This window comes from Littorina saxatilis, linkage group LG4 (assembly GCF_037325665.1).
Source record: "Littorina saxatilis isolate snail1 linkage group LG4, US_GU_Lsax_2.0, whole genome shotgun sequence".
Classification (NCBI taxonomy): Eukaryota; Metazoa; Mollusca; class Gastropoda; order Littorinimorpha; family Littorinidae; genus Littorina; species Littorina saxatilis.
In genome coordinates this window covers 37,945,086-37,951,671 of record NC_090248.1, presented here as the reverse complement: position 1 = coordinate 37,951,671, position 6,586 = coordinate 37,945,086, and positions in this window count along the sequence as shown.

Sequence of the window (6,586 nt, the reverse complement as noted above, 5' to 3'; positions counted from 1 at the left end):
AATGATCAGTAGACATTCGCAAGCATTCGCAACCATTCGCAAGACAATCGCAAGGATTCGTAAGGCTTCGAATGGTCAATATTTTTCCTGTCCATTCGTCTCTTTTTTGGGGCCTAAAACAACATTTTCATATACACATTTCTTACGAATGTCTTACGAATGGTTGCGAGTGCTTGCGAATCGATCATTGCGAATACCTTGCGAGCGCTACGGATACCTTTACGATGATTACGAACGGCTTACGAATATGCCTTTCTTGCGAATACAAGATACAAGATACAAGATAGAAGATACAAGAAGTTTTATTGTCCTCATCAATACAAGGAAATTTGGCAAGCAAATATTAGAAGCATGTTGCTAATATTCGCAACAAGAGACGAGTTGGGGCGAATGCATGGTTAAGAACATTTACGAATGTCTTGCGACCATGTCCCGAATCTTTAATATTTTTTTCCTGTCCATACGGCTCTTTTTTTGCCGAATACAACATGGTCATATTCGCAAGGATATTCGGCACAGTGTAAGAGTGGCATAACTGTGTAAAGCTCTCCATTTTTGGAACGTGTTCATAGGAATTTCTGCTTTTAATCGTTCTTAGCGTACATGTTGTTCTTGTGCAACGATCGTATCCAACCAAATGTAATAAACACCTGTTTAAGCCAAAGCTCAGCTCAGACATGACTGTTTGTATGCACTATTTAAGCTGGCATGGAATTTCTCTGAATGTTTACTTTTTACATTTAGTCAAGTGTTGTTTGTCATTGTCAAAGTTGTTGCAGTGACCCCAGTCTCACATAGACGCCGCTTCTACTACGCTGGAAAAGTGTTCGAGAGCGTGGCCAAACGTGGCAGGATCTCCATGAGCGTGGTTTGGTCGGGGTGGGATCTGCTAGGTCGGGAAGCTGCACTCTCTCCCTACGCTTATTTTGAACTGCACAAAACAAGGGTAGCCGGGTCGCGGCTCAGTACAGTCGTGATGTAATTATTATTTGTTTGCCATGTGCTGGATTTTGACGGCGATATGCCCCGATTTTATAACTTTATCAGATTGGCGTGATCAGCATGGTCGTGGTTAGGACGTAGTGCTGTGTGACTGGGGTATTCACAAGCCTAACACGCGAAGTGCAGTTGGAATATTTGGCCAACAAAGCTTTAGGCTTCGAACAACGCAGCACGGAAACCTGCAAAATGCTGCGAAGGACTTCTGCCTTCTTTGGGTTTTCCATGAGAGACGAAGACGAGACACACTTTATGCAACGCCAACTGGAAATGTCACGGATTCGTAGAAGTCATGAGGAGGACAGGCCAAAATTGGAAACTTTGAAAGCACTAATAGTCGCCCCTAACGACAAGTGAAGACAGCCTTGATGTCAATTAAAGAGACCTCCCTTCCCGTTTAAAGGATCATATGAACCACGTGCCACGCTTGGACAAATCAAATACCAAGAAATTACAGCCTTGGACAAATCAAAACAAAGAAATGAAAGCCTTGGACAAATCAAAACAAAGAAATTAAAGCCTTGGACAAATCTAATACCAAGACATTACAGCCTTGGTCAAATCAAAACAAAGAAATTACAGCCTTGGACAAATCAAAACAAAGAAATTACAGCCTGGGACAAATCAAAACAAAGAAATTAAAGCCTTGGACAAATCAAAAATCGAAGAAATTACAGACTTGGACAAATCTAATACCAAGACATTACAGCCTTTGACAAATCAAAATCCAAGAAATCACAGCCTTTGACAAATATAATACCAAGACATTACAGCCTTTGACAAATCAAAATCCAAGAAATCACAGCCTTTGACAAATATAATACCAAGACATTACAGCCTTGGACAAATCACAAGACAAGAAATTAAAGCCTTGGACAAATCAAAAATCGAAGAAATTACAGACTTGGACAAATATAATACCAAGAAATTGCAGCCTTATACACATCTAATACTAGGAATCTACCGCCCGGGACGAATCAAATACATGTACCAAGAAATTACAGTCTTGGGCAAATCAAATACCAAGAAATCACAGTCCTGGACAAATCTAATACCAAGAAATTACAGCCTTGGACAAATCTAATACCAAGAAATTACAGCCCTGGACACATCAGATACCATGAAATTACGGCCTTGCACAAATCAGATACCAAGAAATTACAGTCCTGGACAAATCAGACACCAAGAAATTACAGACTTGATTCCTGTGCACTGTTGTTATAGCCAGTTTCAGAGATTGTGAACTAATATAATGGTGACCTTCAAAAAAAGGCGATGACATTGTAAGCCCGTACACTTGTTGTCTGTCTAACAGTACATTTCCAAGGTCACATATGTTTTTGGCATGACCGTAAGACATCTCTGCCTTAGTGTTGCATTTCCCATCTAAATGCATGATGCTTTCTGTGTCTGGATGAGTAACAATACCGCAACCTTGCTGAGATGCTTAGTCAGCGCTTCTGAAGTTGTTGAGCTTCCGTGCAACTTGTCAACGACTACACCATTAGTGTAACAGACGCGTCCATAAGCATTTTGCTTTTTATCGTTCTCTATAGGTTGTGTGTGTGTGTGTGTGTGTGTGTGTGTGGGTGTGTGTGTGTGTGTGTGTGTGTGTGTGTGGGTGTGTGTGGGTGTGTGTGTGTGTGGGTGTGTGGGTGTTTGTGTGTGTGTTTCTGTGTATAGGTGGTGTGTGTTTGTGTGTATGTGTGTGTGTGTGTATGTGTGTGTGTATGTGTGTGTGTGTGTATGTGTGTGGGTGTGTGGGTGTGTGGGTGTGCGTGTGTGTGGGTGTGGGTGTGTGTGTGGGTGTGTGTGTGTGTTCGAAATGATTGAATGTGGATAACTTAAAACATGCCTCAACCAATGTATCAGAGATAGTCTTGTTCTTCCGATCATGATGATTATCCTCAACTGCAACATTTCGTTTTTGCTTCGCCTTTCTGTCTCCGTGTTCTTCTAGCTGCTTCAGATTAGGGTTGCTAAGAATACTGTCACTTATCTTTATGTAGAATACATTGCGTGACCGACTGCACCCAAACACAGCAACATATGTGATCGATTGTTAACATCGCCGGGTCGTCGTAGTTGTGGTAGTGATCATCTTTACCGTCCTTGGCATCATTATCATCAACATTATGACTGTCGTTTTCATCTCTCGTTGTCGTATTTATTATCGCCGTAGTTATATATCTTCGTCAATGTCATTATCGTCGTCGTCGTCGCCTTCTTCCTCCTCCTCCTCCTCCTCCAAGAACAACAAGCCCAAAACCCTGAATGACTATCGCCCTGTAGCTCTCACCTCTATTGTTATGAAGTGCTTTGAGCGCATTGTCCTCTTTAGACTGCTCCATCAGGTCAAGCCCCATCAGGATCTTTTCCAGTTTGCATACAAGCAGAACAGATGCACAGATGACGCCACACTCACACTCTTACACAACGCATACACACACTTAGAAAAAACTGGCTCTTTTGTACGCATTCTTTTCATAGACTTCTCTTCTGCCTTCAACACTATCCAACCCTGCCTCATGGCCCAGAAACTTCTCCGCTACAGCGTGACTCCAAGGCTTATCCTGTGGATTATCAACTTTCTCGTTAACAGAACCCAGTCAGTCCGCTTTCAGACAGCTCTCTCTTCCCTTAGGTCCACCTCCATAGGCTCTCCACAGGGTACAGGTATCTCCCCTGTGTTGTTCACACTCTACACTAACGACTGCAGTGGCACTGACTCAACCCTTCTTATCAAATATTCAGATGATACAGCGCTAGAAGATCTCTCCAATAGTGACGCAACTTACTTTGCAGAAGTAGAACGTTTCAACGCCTGGTGTAAAGACAACTTTTTAGACCTAAATGTGACAAAGACCAAAGAACTTCTGATAGACTTTAGAAGAAACCCTGCCCCTGTCCCTGACCTGATGATTGATGGTGTGACTGTTGAGCGTGTGACTGAATATAAGTATCTTGGCACAGTTATCGATGATAAGCTGTCCTTCAATGCAAACACCACCCTCATACACAAAAAATGTCAGTCACGCATCTACTGCCTTCAGAAACTTAGGAAGTTGAATGTGAACCCTTCTATCCTTCAAACTTTCTACCGCTCTTTCATCGAGTCTGTCATCACTTTTGGTTTTGTGTCCTGGTATGGAGGTCTGAGTGTGAAGAACAGGAATGTCTTAGTGCGAATGGTGAATGTCAGTAGCAAGGTGATTGGCAGGCAGCAAGCAAGTGTGGAGTCCCTGTATGGAAAGCGTGTGGTGAGAAAGAGCAGGCGGATAGCTTCAGATAGGTCCCATGTCCTTGCCCACCTCTATGAACTCCTTCCCTCTGGCCGTAGACTTCGCACGCACAAAGCTAGGACACTCAGGCTGCAAAACAGCTTCATCCCCAAATCCATCACCCTTGGCAACATGTAAACACATCCACATACCCTACTCAGCCCCTCCTCTGCCAGTGCAATCAGTAGTAATGTACATGTATGTATTGGTTTTATGAACGTCCGTATATTTTCTGTGATATATGCTATGATATAATTATTGTTTTTTGTTTTTATTTTTGTTTTGTTTTTTGCAATGATGTTTAGCCATAGTCCGTTATACGCGTAGGTGTGCGAGAATATGTAAGCGCAGTGCTTTAAAGATGTCCATGTGGGAATGTGTAAGTGGGCGTAGTCGAATGTCCATGTGGGAATGTGTAAGTGGAGCATATAAGAATGCCCATGTGTGAATGTGTAAGTGGAGCGTATAAGAATGTGTAAGTGGAGCGTGGTCGAATGTCCATGTGTGAATGGGTAAGTTGAGCGTATAAGAATGTCCATGTGTGCGATGTGTAAGTGAGACATGGATGTGTTCATGACTGAATGCGTAAGCACAATGCAAGGAATGGCCAGAGAGGTATGTGGGAGGTGTGTTTATAACCTGCCCTGTTATATAGTGCTATATGTCTTATGTAAAAACAATGTCCTGTTTGTATTATTGTTATGTACCACGCCTGAATTTCTCTATGAAATAATAAAGTATTCTTATTCTTATTCTTATTATTCTTATTCCTCCTCCTCCTCATCATCATCATCATCATCATCATCATCATCATCATCATCATCATCATCATCATCATCATCATCATCTTGACCACTGTGATAGTTGTATTAAAATCCAATAAAAACCCATAAGTTGACAAGAACTAACCTACAAAAAGATACCCCACCTCTCTTTCACCACGCCACAAAAATACCTTTTTTCACGTGCATTCACGCTCCGCAAGAAGCTCCATGGGAACACGGTGCAGTCAATTTGCACTACACCATTGCGTTAACAGAAGGTTAAAGCTACCTACTTTCCCGTGTAAACAATATTTTAATTGGCCAGAAATCTGCTCAGAATTGTACACGGGGTAAGAGTAGCCAAGCTTTCATTTCGACATGTACCAAAAATCAACACCCTGAATGCTTGCTGTGGTGAGTTTGATTTTTTTAATGAATTAATTTCTTTAAAAAGCCACTATAGTGCCTTTTGAGAAATTAACTTATCGGGAAATACATTTCCATTGTGCCCAGAGTCTAGAGCACCCAAGGTGTTCATTTTTGGTATACGACCAACCACATCCCAGGTAGAAGCCTTGGCACGAAAAGGTTACCAACCGGTCGGGAACCAGCCGCGGTGTTGGGTTGGTCGAAATAAAGATTTGTTGTGATATAGCCAATGAAAGCTATCGCATCATTTTTGTTTCGTTCGTGTGCACCCCCCCCCCCCCACCCACCCCGGTAGACATACAAATGTTATGTTTAAATGGTGACTTTTAGGCCCTAGTTTATGAAAAAATGAAAGACCTCAAAGCCAACCTTGTTCTTGTTCGTGCTACATGTCTTTTTGTATAACAATTTCAACGAATCAGACCCCGCGGTTTTCCATTAAATGCACGATGATGGAAACAGTGCAACACGGCACTGAAAACCCATCATCTTATTATTCTGTGGCTGCAGCACTTAAAAGATACCTTGTCTCCCCCGTGCAAACCCCGTCAACAATCGCAACAGGTCTGTCCAAGCGTTTCCGTGGGATGAAAGAATATCCAGTGCTACGACATAACATTTTAAGGCCTGGCCGTTTTTTAAGCAGAGTTGGATTTTTTGGCTGAACTAATTTTATATCGTGGACCAATGTCAAATCTGCAAAACACAAGTTATTTCGGGTAAAGGTTATGTTGAACTTTAGCGTTGTCATTTTAGGCACGTTTTCTACTGCAACCTTAATTTGCAGAACTTTCTCTCGAGGTACGCAATGAAATTTACAGATTAGTTTTATTTACATTGGGTTTGGAAGTAAAGCATTAAGGCCGCCATTTTGAGAACGAAAGGCACAAGCAAAGAGAGACAAACATGGCTGCCGAAAGGATACGAATACGAATACGAATACGAATACTTTATTATCTCATACAGAGAAATTTCAGTGTGGTGCACATTAAAAGACAAAACAAATAATAAGACAACAGATAAAAATACCATACGAAGCATACTACACTCGCGCACGCATATGTACACTAACAGGAATAGTAACATGATTCCAAATAGGTAAATTGCCGTCAG